This window comes from Phoxinus phoxinus (assembly GCF_949152265.1).
Source record: "Phoxinus phoxinus genome assembly, chromosome: 14".
Lineage (NCBI taxonomy): Eukaryota > Metazoa > Chordata > Actinopteri > Cypriniformes > Leuciscidae > Phoxinus > Phoxinus phoxinus.
In genome coordinates, this window is record NC_136889.1 from 29,411,779 (window position 1) to 29,428,069 (window position 16,291).

Here is a 16,291-nt window from a genome sequence, read left to right on the forward strand (position 1 = left end):
CTAACTAATAATTATCAAAATGAATCGTAATTGTAACCATGCAGCTAAACACTGTAACATGTTGTCAGTAAACTTAATAAAAATAAGTTACCAAATGTTTTGACAATCACAACTTATTGTGATGCAAGTTTTTTTTTCCTCCACATACAACCCCCCCCCCCCCCCCCCCAATACAAATTTTCTCAACACATCTTTGATTAATTTTGTCCAGCATTTATTTTGCAAGCTGTCTGATGTTTTTTGAGTTTTCATTTCAATTAATACAAGTAAATAAAACACTCACAACACAAGATGTCACCAAAATCACTATGTCCCCTTTAAATCTATCAGAAAATGATGTAAGCTTACCGAATTACATAGAATCGTATCGAATTATATCGAATCGTATCGTTGGCTGAATATCGTGATATATATCGTATCGTGAGCTGAATATCGTGTATCGTATCGTATCGTGAGATTAGTGTATCGCTACAGCCCTACAATATAGCGTACATGAATAACCTGTAGCAAATCATACAGGTGGAGCTGGGGAAGATGGAGGGTTTCTGAAAGCACACTACACTGCTAAGGCAAATGCTAACCAAGTATTTGAAGGTTGAGCACGCAAGCTCATTGGCTACAGCAGGAACCAATCAGATCTGCCCTATAAAGAAAGACGTGATTGCAAGCAGATTGAGTTAAGGACCTACTAGCCTGCGCCATCTAGAGTTTCATTACAGCACTTTGTATTTCTGTGAACCCATCAGTTACCAAAAATGTATTCAAAACTTGATTCAGCCATTTTTGCTCTTCAGATTAGATTTCACTTGTTTTGCTTAAATGTTAAACATTTTCAATATATCTGGTAACAACTGCTGTTTGGTTGAATTTTTATTCAATCAGTAAGTAAATAGGCAAGTAAAAAAAATCTATTAACAAATAACCTTTGATACAAATGAAATATAATTAAGAGGCCGCAAAATAGCCCAAGCTTTTAAACGTTAATATAGATCTGAGATATAGATTTTAGATATATGACCTAGCCTTATGTCGTTCTGACAATTCATACATCCAACGCTCATGTCAAGCCAAAATATTGAGGATAAAATTTCAACTTCAAGTCGGGTTTCCTGGCAGACGTATCACGCCTAAGGGTGCAAAACAAGCTATTTTATTACCCTCTCTTCTTTACCTTCCCCCTTGTCTTGTGCAGAAAACAGGGAGAGCTCCACCTTGATCAGCTCGCCTTGATAAATGACACCAAACAGGTGAAAGTGAAATATGACAGGGCCAGTCCTTGGTCATCAGCCAGCGGTCCCCGTACAAAGGCCTCCGGGTACTCAACAGAATGAGAAATTTGGGCTCTTTTTTCTGCCTCTGTTGTTTATTGATTGGAGACTTCATAGACGGCGTCCCTTAATGTTTTACTTTCATGTCTAGGCTTTGTTGCATGGATGGTGAACAGAATATTGCAAATTGATCGGTCTCCTCGATACTATTGGTTAGTTTCTGAGTGAAGTACTATTGCATTAGCTGTCTCTTGACTTGTCATCTCCTGATGCCCTCCACTTTTCTGCTCTCTTGTCTTGCCCTCTCCTTTCTCTTTATTGGGTGGATTGAGCATGGCTAAACAGCAGCTACAGAGCTGATTAATCTTATGCACGCTCCACAGGTTCAGTTGATGAGCTAGCTGTGATCTATGCGGTAAACTGACCCATTTGATTTTCTGACCTACACGCCCTCGAGCAGCTCCACTCATGCTTTGACCTCAGTGGCTAGTTATGGTTTTTTGTCACCTCAATAAACACATAAAAGACTAAACAAGATCTGAACCCTCTCAGACGCCAGGTTATATTAAGACTTGTGTTGGAAATAAACAATCAGTTCTTATTCAGACATAAAGAACAATCATGCATGAAACACGTTTTTTTAATGCATTGTCTTTGTTAGTTGCAAGTCATGGTTCTTTTAATGATTCCTGGGCTCTTTGGTTTGTATTCTAACTAAAACTTTTAATTTGAATAGAATGAGGTCTGTGGATAATATTCCTTCATGTTACAGCATGTCTTACAAAAAAATAATTTCACCATCATACCTTTTGAAACTGTTGTGTACTTTAAAAGCACAAGTTGCTGCAATGGTTGTCTGAATCATCAGTATTTTTAGTCTGTTTTACTGGAGGAGAAAGATTGTACATTTTATATGCACACATTTAGGCCTGTCATGATAATCAATATATTGACTTATCACACAATATACATGGACATTGATAATTTTAGAGATCACATCTTTTGTATGGCACGCCATTATAAACAAGCGGCACTCAAGTTAAAAGTAGTTCAACTTTTTTTTTAAATGATTTAGCAACAGATATGGCCTGTTGATGCATCTGTGCCTTATGGGAATCTGACTGGGAGTTATCCGAGGTGGAAGTCCTCGTAGTTGGGTAAACTTCTAGCAGTGAATGGGATGCGACAGCAAATATATATATGTATTTCCATTTGCTCCAATAGCAAAAGAAAACATTTGTGATAGCAGGCTTGTTTGAGATTAGCAAAATCTGCGAAGAACCGACCACCGGTGATCACCACGAGATGCATGCTGGTTAGAAATCTGTCCATGCTGACGTATGTCAAAACACTCTCACGATCGCAAGGCGCACGTGTCGGATTCTGCAGTCGAGCGCAGTTGCTCTCCACCGACTGCGCTGATCAAGAGCGCGATGGGAAACGACTTGCTGACGACACAGCTTAATGCTCATTGGTTTTAAAACAACCGTGATGTATTGTTCTCTTTTAAAATGTTTGAATTAAAAACTCTGATTTCGTGTTTTTATGTGTATAAATTATGTGTGAGTATTCCCGAACTCTCTGACAGTGTGATCTCTATATTGGTAATTTGATTGTTGTCATATTTATTAAAAAATATTTATAATATATGTCTGTAGTTAAAGTAAAAATTATTTTATGGTTATATTATATTATATTTTATTTAAAAATTAAGTGTTTGGTATGTAATTAAATAACAAGAACTTTAAGTGTCTTGTTCATTATATTTATTTTCTTATAAAAGCAACAGAACTTAAATTACATCCAGTTCATTAGCAACACCGTGCACAGCGTGAATCCCGCGAAATCCGCCTTCGATCTCGTAGGTGTCTAATCCACTATGAGAAGAGAGATCTGTCCGTCTTGCCTGCACTTTTTTCACTCCTCCCCTCACTGTAGCCGCCTACTCTCGCATACATTTCAGGCGAGGCAAGGCGCATCTAAAAACAAGCCTAACGTTTCCATGAAAAGAGGGGAAAAATATAGGTAGTTTGATTACATTTATGCCAAGGTAAAATAATACTAAGTACAGCATTATAAAAAGATTTTTTAATGAAAATATTAAAAACTTTACTAGATTTGAGATGTTGATGACTGTGGAAAAAAAATGCTTCATCACAGTCTGTGAAAAGGGTCCATAGTGTGCACCCTTATACTTTACTGAGAGAAAGGTCAAGGAAAAATCTGCAGATGGGAAATCTCCATGCCTTTTATGCATTTGCAAGTGTGTTTGTTTCGTTGTTGTTTCTACTTTTTACCAAAGTCCCTTTAAGACAAGTCATTCCACTCGGCGGCCATCTTTGAAACGCCTCTCGGGCATGCAAGTGCAGCTCCTATCTTTTATAATGGGGAAACATCAAATTCTCCTAAGCGGTTTACCAAGCTTATGATTAAATTTCATATTTGAAATCACAAATGACTTTACCAATCAGCGAATGGCTTTGTTTAGAAGACAGGACTTATTCCGCCATATTGTGTGTTGCACTTTCTCCCATTCATAGTAATAAGAGTGCACTGTCTTTCTATATGAAGTCTTTGCTGTTACTTTGCTCTTTTTGTTAGCAAAGGATTATTTACTATTTATTTAAGTTTTTTATATATATTTAAGTATTTGACACCAATTCCAGTATCTAAATATTCTTAAGAATTAAAAGTTGCATTTGAAAGTGTGTAGGCCAACTTTTATATTATGAATTCAGTGGCATAAAATGACAATAATGTAATTTATTGCAATTATTTCTGGGACAATATATCGCCAAACAAAAAGTAGTTATCGTGAAAGGCCTAAATGCATTACCATTAAAAAGTTTGGGTTGAGTAATTTTTTTAATATTTAAGAAATTAATACTTTTAGTAAGCATGTGTTATGATCCTAGCCTGTGTTCCCTTGGTCTTGTGTGGACTTTTATGTTATTTCCTGTTCTACGCCATGTTTTGTAGTCCTTTGTAGTTTTTCCTTGTTGAATAGTTCTTTGGTTGTTTCCAAGTGTCTTGTTTGCCAGTTACCCCTCGTGTATTTAAGCCCCATTGTTTCTTGTGTTCCCTGTCAAGTCTTGTCCTAACATGGATGTTATGTTTGGTGCACTCATTCTGTTCTCTGGTTCCTTGATTCCCTGGTTCTCTGTTCTGTTGCATTTGTTATTATGTTGATTCTATTATTAAACTCATTTGGATGCAGCTCTCCTTTGTTTGTTAAAGTTCACTCTACGTAACAGCATGAAACTGATCAAAAGTGATGCCTAATGGAGTCCCAATCACGAAAGTCTCACAGAAAAGAAGGTATGTGGACCGGAAAAGGTCTAGTCTGTCTACCCAATGCACCCCTGCAGTACGACTGAAAGTGTTCTTCAGGACACACCTGAAAATGTAAAGTATTTCCCCCAGCAGTGCGGTGCAGATGCTATGCAGGTTGAGCTTCATTTCTCCAGAGCAAATCAAAGAGGCGGCATTCAATCCAGGCATAATTACACTCAGATCACTTTCTTACCATGGTGGAATTACAGTAATTAAGATGGGATATTCAGAAGCCCCGGGTCCCAGATCTTTTGTCATGGCATGAGGGCGGCTGAAGGATGGCAGTTGTTGGCGGTGGGCGTAGGCTGGCGGGAAAAGCAGTTGAGGGACCGCTGCAATCATCTTGATTTCATGTGCTGAACGATTACATGCCATGCTAATTGCTAGCAGAGGGATCTTTAATAAATATTTCATTCCGCGTAGCATCATTACTGCCTAATGCCGTTATTAATCTCTACCGGTAATTTCTATTGAGGAGGAAATGCTCTTTTGTGAGGAAAGCAGCGTTTCCCCAGCACAGAGAGAGAGGGACATGGCCAGGAACAAGTTACTTGTCCATAAAATTACATTCAATTGTTAACATGACTCTCCTATCTCCCTGAGTGGAAACCACGCAGGCGTTCTAATTAATGTCCCTCTTAAAAATGAATCCTCAGAGATTAAAAGCATAACAAAATGGTCAGTTCCCTGAAAAAAAGACAGAATAAGAGTCCTGCTGTTGCAGCGATGCATCTAGGTATTGAAACCAAAGATCAACCATGGCTAAAAACATCCCTATAGGTGAAGTATGTGTTTTTTATGTTAAAATACTTTATTTTGTCCCAGTTTTATAAGCAAAGTAATAAACTTGAGTAGTACAATTTCTCATTGAAATTCTCATAAATTTAGGCCTACAATTTCCTTTTAGTGTTTTGCAGAGGTAGGATAAAAAATTTTTTTTAACAATTAAATAATATATCAAATACTAAAATATTTCTTGATGAATGAATCAATCAAAAATAGGGCTGTAAAATTAGATACAGACTAGTGTCTGTGAACATTAAATCACAATACGATTGATATTGAAATAGATCTGCATGTTCTGCGTGTGCTGGTGTGATTGAGCGGCAGAGTTTGGTCTATGATGACATGAACACACGAAGAGACAATCCAATTTAATTTGATAAAACTGTTGTTAAATATTCACAGAAACTCAAAAGTTTTTTTACTACAACCCACCAAAAATTAATGTTGGTTTAACTTGAAGAAATGATTACATATATTACTAGAATGTATTTCTCAAAGTTATAATACCATTTATTAAAACATTATTTTTATTAAAACACAGCATTCAAAATTATTATTATTATTATGCTTAAGTAGGCCCCTAATATATTTTGGTCCTAATTTATTCACTTTGACAAATTGTTTAAAGAACGTCCACTTACACCAATAAAACTAAACGTTTGTGTATAGCTGACATTCAGCCCTCACTCCAAATCTGAATAAATATGTTTCCATTTCCTGAAGATGGCATTTTGCATTAACCTAGCTAACAAAAAAAAATTCTAATAACATTTTTATTACGTTCCCATTGATTTATGAAAACGTTTTTTTTTTTCTGAAGTCCAACTTGTTTTCTTGTTTATACAAACATTAAGGAAACACTCCATTTTATCATTATGTTCCAAACATTATGGGAACGTTTCTTTTTAATGTTCTCTGAAATGTTCTAAAACAAGTACCGTAGTAACATTTAAAAAATGTACCATGAATGATGTATAAATAATGTTTATGTCCCAATGATTTGAGAACATTATTAAAGACCAGATAACTTTGAAGGAACGCTCTATCAGGATTAGCAGAATGTTTGTTCATAACTTGAAAACCTTGACAGAACATTCCCCGTTACCTGGGAATATCATATTACTGAATACATGTTCTCTCAAGAAACATTCAAGACAAGTGTAGACTGACAATAGCACATGCCTTTGTTCTACCCTCTATATGCAGCTCTCTATAACAATGCATTCAGTAAAGCGCTGCTTAAAAACAAGCAGCAGAAGCATTAGTGTCCGAAAGAGCCTCCGCACAAACCAAAGCAATCCAAGGTGGAACAGTTTTGTGAAATTGAAGTTGTGTACTCCCAATTATCTGTCAGTGGTGACAGATAGCCTCAATAATATATTCACATTACAGCCGTGGATCAATTTTTAATCAAGCCGAGAACTGTAGAGGAAGTGAGCTAAAATGACCCGTGAGGAGAAGCCTTAATTCTCCACCAATCAAATTACTGCCTCTGACAATAAGATATAATCATGCCTGCCAGTGAGCCCGCGCTAATGGTCGGGCTTGAGTGCTATGTAAAAAAAAGGTCAAAGGTCACAAGAACGACGACCTCATGCAGTCATTCAGGTCTAATGATAAAGTGATTTGTTATTGCAAACAAAGTGTGCTTTGTGTTAGGAAACTGCTGGAAAAAGCCATTAGCACTGCAGTGCTCTCTTTATCAGAGAGGGGTAATTTGCAGTGAAAGCCGCTCCATTCGTAATATAGTATCGGGCTCATAAACAACACCCTTGGAGAATATAGCCGAGCGAGAGGGGGGAAAAAACATCCGTAGAACAAATGAGCGTAAAGGTAATTGAACGCAACTAAAATGTAATTTCCAATAAAGCCCTTCGCCCTGTCTTAAACCAAAAAGCCTCGGAGTATTCCAGCATTTAATGGCTCCCCCCAATAACCGCGCAACCTCAACAACTTCCCCCCGGTGCGAGATGGTGGAGCGCTGGCCTCAAGTGCCTGCTTGGGCATAAACAAACTCATTTACAGATCAGAGGGAGGGAGGGAAGGAAGGAAGGAAGGAGAACGCTCCGTTTTCCAGGGAAAAGGTAGAGGGGATTTACATTAGAATCACATTAGCACCAGAGATGTGTTTAATTCAAAACACAAAGCGCGCTGCTTGAAGGCAACATACCTGGGTCTGTATGATCCAGGGCTAAAGGCGGCATTCCAGTGAATGGGGCTAAAGCGTACACCGCCTCAAAGGGCTTTGATAGAATCAGCTTCTTTATCTGATGGTGAACCTGACATTCTGGCATTTCAGGGGGGTTTTCCCCGGTGTCTTTCCTTATCTGTCCTCCAAACAAGACCTGAATGACCCGGCTTTCAAAGGGGAAACCGATAACTTGCTTTGGGCGAAACAGCGAAAGACCCTGCAGACCCGGCCCTTGAAATCATTTCAAAGGATTGCGGGACTATAATGGCATTACGGGGAGGCAGGAGCTTTAGATTTGGTTATTCTCAAATTGCTGATGCTGTCTTAATCTACAGGCCTTTAAACTAATGTGGTTAGTGGATGGGCGGGCGGATTATCCGTAATTAGGCCCAGTGACTCTCAGACGTAAATGAGAGTGATGGGGCTTCGGAACAAGTTTGTCAGCTGCATTTCCAAATTGGAGGGTTACAACTGAAGGGATTTGGATGCCAAGTTCTTTTCCCTCCTCTCTCTCTCTCTCTCTCTCCCTCTCTCTCTCGTTTTCTTACTTTAGTGTTGTGGTGGGATTTACATGCACATGTAATGAGAGGAAATATCCTTAAGATGTTTAACTGATTAATACTTTGCTACTTCTCTTTGATTTTCTTTTTTCCGTAGGCTGAACCGCTCCGCTAGAGTGAAAGGATGCAGTGTGTAATAAAACAAATATCCCAACAGTATCTTGCCAATATTCCCATACTGCCAAGCAAAAATGGGAAAAAGCACCATAAAGTGGTCACTTTATGACATATATGGCACTATATGACACTACTTCAGCCACATGACAAACTTACAGTATACAAGTCATTGCTGAAGATCTTGTATATTGGCATATTCAAAAATGGTGAGAAAACTATCACTTCTGTCTGATCCTCACACAAAGCTATCAAATCACTTCAGAAGATTATTAGGTTATATGGACTGCACAAGATATATTGACAACATTTATGATACTTCTAAGATTATTTTTGCATGTTTTGGTATTTAAAAACTGTTCTTTAATTGTATGAAAAAAAAAACTTGAACATTTTCCCTTTGTGTTCAATTATATATAAAATCAAAATGTATAAGAAATGTTTCTTGAGCATCAAAATCTGCATGTTCAACAATAAAGACTGGATTAATGATGCTGAAAATGTCAGCTTTGTCACCACAGGTATAAAATTACATTTTAAAATACACTGTAAAAAATAAAAATGGAAAATGTACTGGTCATTTTCTGCCAGGACACTATGCTGGAATTTGATGGAATTTTATGTTAGCCATAATTCAAAATACAGGTAAAACACCTATAAAAAATCCCTATGGGAATAATATTTTACAATATATATATATATTATTATTGTTTCTTCACATATTCAGCAGGATTGTCAGATCATCATGTCACAAGAAAAACTCATTAGTAAAAAAAAAATCTATGAAAAATGATAATTTCAATAATATTAATAAGAATGAATGACAATAATCAATTGTAACTTATTTGTAATTTAAATTGTGGAATATACAAATATTTTAAATTGTAATAATCTTATTTTAATATTACTTTTTGAATTTGTTTTTATTTTTCACATATTTAGCAGGATTATCAGATCAGAATATTAATAACAATTAAATATCAATAATCAATTGAAACTTAATCAATTAAGTTGTACACGGTACACTGTAGTCTGTAATGTTAAAGATTACTCAACGCCAAACACATACTATTATTATTCTTGTATACTATTAATAACAGATTAAGAATTCCTTTATAATTATTACTTAATATATTATGATAAATATAAATTACAAATGCATACATTATACACTTCATCATTGTTGTGACAACATAATTTTCACATATTATGAAAACGTACAATGAGGTGAGATCTCTTGAGAGGAAGAGCTCCTCTGACACATAAACGAATCAGGAAACAGGAAGTGGAACAGAGCTGGTGCTGAGGAGGTCCTGTGTGTGTATAAAGAACATTTGTGTGTGTGTGTGTGTGTGTGTGTGTGTGTGTGTGTGTGTGTGTGTGTGTGTGTGTGTGTGTGTGTGTGTGTGTGTGTGTGTGTGTGTGTGTGTGTGTGTGTTCTTGTTTATGTGATTTATGAGGACACAAATGTGTATAAACACATGTGTATTACACTGGTATTACAACTTAAACGTGGTTTATGAGGACATTTCATGAGTCCTCATAATTCAAATAGCTTAAAAAATGTAAAAATGCAGAATGTTTCCTGTGATGGGCAGGTTTAGGGATAAGGGCAGTGTAAGGGGATAGAATATACAGTTTGTACAGTATAAAAACCATTAAGCCAATGGAATGTCCTCACAAGGATAGGAAAACAAACTTGTCAAATACTAAATGTGTGTGTGTGTGTGTGTGTGTGTGTGTGTGTGTGTGTGTGTGTGTGTGTGTGTGTGTGTGTGTGTGTGTGTGTGTGTGTGTGTGTGTGTGTGTGTGTGTGTGTGTGTGTGTGTGTGTGTGTGTGTGTGTAATCGGAGCGTGCTCCTCCAGACTAATTACAGAGTGAGGAGCTGCATCCCCCAGTCCTCTGATGTGTTTTTCATGTTAACACTTCCCACTGCCTCAGGTACATTCCCCACTACCAAGCCCACAAAGCCCTTCTACCATGTTCTACGGGAATGACATCACTTTATTTTTGGATTAAATTTTCATACTTTTGTTTTTTCCCCTTTTGTACATTTGGCTTCCATTTCTTTATTCTCACTGTCTTTTCGGCACAAAATACACAATATGGTCCAGAAGAGTGGCTTGCCTAAAGTAAAGCTGCATGTGTTTTTCTAGGTGAAGATAAGTGCTGGGAAGTGACTGATTATATGTAATATGGATTATGTAATCCCATTTCAAAAATTAAGTACTTGTAATTAGTTATATTCCATTTTACAATGTTCGTTATCAGATTACAATTACTATTTTACTTATTATTGATCACATGCTATTTACACAATAGCAGTAATTGTTTGCAATTGTTAATTATATACATCTATAAAGTTATATATACATACACACATTCAAGGTGTTTTTTTCTCATTGGAAATGCAACACAGACCAGCCACTAGTCAGTTGGCTGTAATTAATACACAGGGTTTACCGTTATAGTTTCACTTTTAATGAGCGATTTCTCAATATTGCATATCTAATCAACCCCTGATGAACAAAATGTAATTATTAATTAAAAATGCCACTCAGTGAGTCTTTTAACCAAGTATTATGTAAACCCAAATGCTCAAAATAATGAATTGGTTTGAGTAGGGTAAACTTAAATTAAACAAATTAGTTCAATCAAATGTACTTTTATGAGTATTTATAACATTTTTTTTTCTTATGAGTTAAAATAAAACTCACACATTTTAAGTAATCTGAATTGTTTAGGGTTATATTAACTTTATTTTTTTACCATCATAGTGATGGAGCATGAGCTTAGTTTGAGAACAGATATATGTTAAATGTTCTATATTGTTGTACTAATTCAGCAATTTCTATGCTGTGCTAATACTAGCAAAGCATTGTTACCAATTAGCAAGCTAGCATTTACTGAATTATCTAGTGAAAGCTGGTCAAATTTCCACTATTCAAATTTTTTAAATTGAGATTACATGATAATTTTAAGATAAATGTATGAATACGCTTCTGATTACTTAAATGTTGAATGTCTTAACTCAAAATATATGTAACTGATTACCTGAAATTTTTTTTAGTTTTGCCAACATATTTGGGTTTACAGTGTATAGTTGTGTCCCACATGATGGACTATACAGTCCCTCCGCTATAATTACGGCTGTAACATTTGACTGCATTAAGTGTTCAACATTCCACACTTGTTTTTTTTTAGTTAGGCCTAATTAGGTGTATCATCCAGGTATTTGAAATGCACTTTCAATGCACCACTCGAACTATATATAGTATACACTACAAAATGGCATAGAATAGTGCATAAGTATGCTAATTGAATGTACCCAGGGCTTGACATTGACACCCGCCAAATGTGGGTGGATTTCAGCAATGGTGTAATATATACATTTTTCAATTTCTTTTAACAAGGCATCTGAAATAATTAGATGCACCGAATCCAGATTTTTGGGGTTGGGAATACCGAATCAACTGGTTATATCTGAAACGCTTCAAATACGCATTTTCTGCAGATTATAAACACACGATACCAACTGCGCTTTCTCGCTCTCTCATCTCTCCGACAGCGAGTTGACACACAAACCTGCCTCCCCTCACTCACTCGTTTCATTTGCTCTGAATGAATATTGTTGCTGTGACAGGGCTTGAATTTCAGCATGGCATAATTTTACTTATTCCCACAGATTTTATGCACGCACATAAAGCCACCTCTCAGTAAATGGGGTTATTTTTCACTGCTTATTGTGCTTAAACAGTCAAATACACACAAAATAATGTCAAAATACCGGTCTTGGCGAGTATTCACATAAACACTGTCAGTTATGTTTTAAGTGAACTGCCATTTTCCTCCATGGTATCGATGTCAAAATTGTGGCCAGTGTTATGAGTGACTAGCTGAGTGGCTAGTAACTTTGAGAAAAACCACTAGCCACAGTGGTGGGTGAGAAAAAAAGTTAATGTCGAGCCCTGGATGCACCTTATGTGTTTGAAAGGCTTTTGTCATTAAAACAGATTAAAATACACTAGGCATTTTGTTGTTACATCATCTGCAGGGATTTATCGATAAAACATGAGGCTGGAATTCTGTCTCATACGTCAGTATTTGAAGGTATCTGCATTTTACAACGACTTTGAATGTGGTTCATCCAATCAAGAGCAGAATATGTTTTCTACTGCAGCAGTGCAGTGTTGTTGTGGAGGGCTGGTGGGAGAGCTAATGGTGGGTGCAGGGTGGCTGAGCAGCGTGACCCTGTTGTCAGTTCGGGTGTAATTAATGCTTCTGTATGCTTCAGGGGAAGTCAGGAGAGAGTGGGCTGCAGAGCGTCCCCATGGGCCCCGGCACGCATGGTCCTCACCCCGCCAGAAGCCACACAGCCTCAGGTGCCTATACTACAGCCACACTGACCCAGCGTGCACCTCGCTCCACGTGAACATCTCTCAGGACTCCAGGATAAACAGACACAGAACCTGTTCATCCCCTTATTATCAACCGTCAGACAAACAGATAACTAGTGTCTCAATATATAACACTACACAGGATGCTTTGTTTGACACCTTGATGAGTTTTTTGTGTTGTGTTGTGGGGCAACAAGGTCCAAAGCAGACATCCAAAAGAAAACCAGGGGACAGAAAGAAATCGTGCATTCGTCTGGCATCCAAATACAATAAGGCCAGATTTACTAACAGCTTGCGCCAGCGCAAACCCTCAAAAACTACTGTCAGGATTTACTAAAGACATGACATGAAAAATTGGCACTGAAAAGGCATGGAAACAGTTCTTTTTGAGGCTGACCTTTTTGCATAAGCATTTGTAGGAGTTTCCCTTTCAGACGCTACATTTATGGGAGGAGAGTTTTTAAATGATTCACGCAATGATTACTGGTATTTGGGCCATTATTTACAGCGCAAAAAAAGCATGTCTTAAGGTGGGGTAAGCGATATTTGAAAAAAGCTGTATGAAAGTTGGTCGGACTGACGCAACAAGAATTGTGTAGCCAATCAGCAATAGGGGGGCGTATGGGGATGGAGGAGAGAGAAAGAATTTGAAGAATTTGGGAGATTTGAAGAAAGACTGTAGAAAGAGATGGCTGAAAGACATTACAAAAGAGAAAAGCTCATAAGAACATCACTGGAAAATGAAGGGTTATGATCAGGAAAGAGCTTTAGGAGCCCGTTAATATTAGAAAAGCTTTCCAGCACTGGAGAGACCTGAGCAGGAAGGCCTGAAAACTTGAAAAAGTTGCATTGATTCGGGTCCACATGTGAGTTACACTGGTCTAGAGTGTCATGTTTGCAACTAACAACAAACTCTTGTTTGTATTTACTTTTGTGCAAGTTATTTTGTTCTTCCTTGTCTTTCATTCATCATCTTTGCTTTTGTGCAGCTTGTTAGTGCACCTGCCTCGCATGCCACTGATCGGGGCTCGAGACCGACTCCGAGCAGGGCAGTTAGGATTGGAGGCGGAGCAATGAAGAGAGGTGTGTGTTTGCTTGGGTTGATTTCAAATATTTACAATGTTCAGCAACGACTTAGAGAAATAACATAGGCCTACTGCATCTTTAAACCAGACGCTAATTTGCGCTGCTCTTGGTAGATTGAGTTGGTCATTCCATTATCATAGAAATGATACGGCTGCATCTGTGTTCTTTAATTTGTGTGTCGTCAGTAGATCACGCGCAGAACTTTCCACTCCCGTCTGCGCTTTTATGGGATTGCGCTCTCACACTAATTTGTCCCTATATCTCTTAAATAGAAGAGCAGTGATGGGGAAGCTACAGTAAAAGTAACATTACATTTTGTGATGGACATGATTACTACCATTAACTAAGACTACATTTAAAACTAAAAACATAAAAAACAGGTGAACTGAAATAAGACAAAATATTTAAAAAAGTATGTAAACTGCAGTTGCCATGACATAATTTCTAATTGTTTCTTTTAGTTTAACTTCAAGTACTAAAATAACAAAGTAAAATTATGAATAAAAAGTAAATAGACATAATAATAATAAATACAAAAACAACAAAATTACAAAACTTTAACTTTGATTTAAAATCTAAATAAAAATGAATATATATATATTTTTAGTTTGTTTTATCAGATGCTGCAACAAAAATGACTGTGAACGGACAATATACATATATATATATATATATATATATATCAAAGTAATGATCATCAATGGCACTTATTTGTTTTAGACCATTATGGATTTAAGTCGATGACAACAGATCTAGAGATTAGATGTACAGTACAAAGAATTGAAAGTTAAATAGTTAAATGAACACTTATTTTTACTGTACATGTTTTTTTTTTTTTTTACAATATTTGGAATTTACAAACTTAGCATCTAACCTCAACCTTATTATTATTTCTACATCAACAATTATTATTATTAGTCGTAGTATTAGCGTTATCATCATCATTAAAAAGTCAAAAGCATTACCTTATCGATATTCCGTAACCACTACCGATTATGATATTATCGTATGATATTATCGTAATATCGATTATGTAACACACTACCTAGTAACCCCAACACTGAAGGCCATGATATGGTTAAATGTTTGGGTCCCACTTTATATTAAGTGGCTTTAACTACTATGTACTTACATAGAAAAATAAGTACAATGTACTTATTTTGTTCATGTTGTACTGTAAAATACTTTTTCTGCTATTGCGGTGTGATACGGGTAAGGTTAGGGACAGGTGTGCTGGTATGTGTAGGTTTAAGGGTGGTGTAAGGTGTAAGGGACAGGTCAACAGTGTAATTACAAATGTAATTACATAAATGAATTACCGCTGCAATTACAAGCAGGTATTTTTAAAATATAAGTACAATGTAAAAACATATATGTACACAATAAGTCCATTGTATCAAATTATTAATTTCAATGTTAGTACATAGTAGTTAAAGCCACTTAATATAAAGTGGGACCAACCTAGTAGTTCATATTTGTATATTGTCCGTTCACAGTCATTTTTGTTGCAGCATCTGATAAAACAAACTAAAAATAGTCATAACTTTAACACTGACACCTTCTGCGCTGTTTGTTGAGGATTCTCACCCTGACATTTATCATTCGAAGTAAACTGTGATGGTAGAGCTAACATGTCACAGATGTAATGGATTTCAGGTACAGACATGAACAAAGAATTAAGATGAAAGTGTCATCCTATGTAAACGACCCTGCCATAAGAGGTCGGTTGGACTCGGGTGTGGATGAGTTTATTGATATTAGACCCTCAGGCTTTGATGAATCAGCTATCTGACCCCAAGCAAGACATGCATCTGATGCCACACTGCATCTGACTTAAAGTGCTTGAGGAATGGATCCTCCTCTCATTGATCTCCAGCACATTTGAACAATGACGTTGAGTAAAGAATACAAAAGGTTTTTATGTCTTCTTCTGTCCATCCTTCAGAAATCAATACTCTCACACTAGGGGCTGATTATCAGAAGGAGGTCATGTGTGATGTGGGAATTCAAAGGAAGCATGTGTGCGATCAAGTGTGCACTTGCTTGATAGTATGCTTGACAGTATAGTATGAGAGATGAGAATTACCACGTCCCAAATCACAGTGTCCTAAAAACAGAAAGTATGTAGAGTATACGCCAACAAAGTACATACTTTTAGTGTGCCGTAATTAGGCTGTAGTTTAGATTGTGGATTTCAGGATTTGAAAAATGACTTTTCTGAGTTGAGAAGTCTGTGCTTTGGCTATTAACAGACAAACAATCACAATCCCACAGCCAAAGAAAGCAGCTACGAAACCAAAGAACTACAAGCTGACAGCTGGAAGTGAGAGCAAAAAGCAGTACACTTTCTGACACACGAACACCAACACTAACTTCTCAGTGAGGTCTTTAAAATATACATCATAAAAGGTAAGGTAAAAAACTGGGATATTTCTGCATGGCTCTTGAACAGAAAGAGCCCTACAGGGTGAGAGTCTGCGACAATGAAATATTGATATGGTCTGACGATACATTTGAGAACATTACTGATTCAAGCTTTTTTTAAATATATATAT

At 36.8% G+C, this 16,291-nt stretch overlaps 1 protein-coding gene across 6 annotated transcripts in view; it reads right to left on the reverse strand.

Annotated features, from left to right (window-relative positions):
* meis1b (Meis homeobox 1 b) overlaps nucleotides 1–16,291 on the reverse strand; it is a 256,446-nt gene that overhangs the window by 187,652 nt on the left and 52,503 nt on the right. The gene's annotated exons all lie outside the window — the stretch shown is intronic.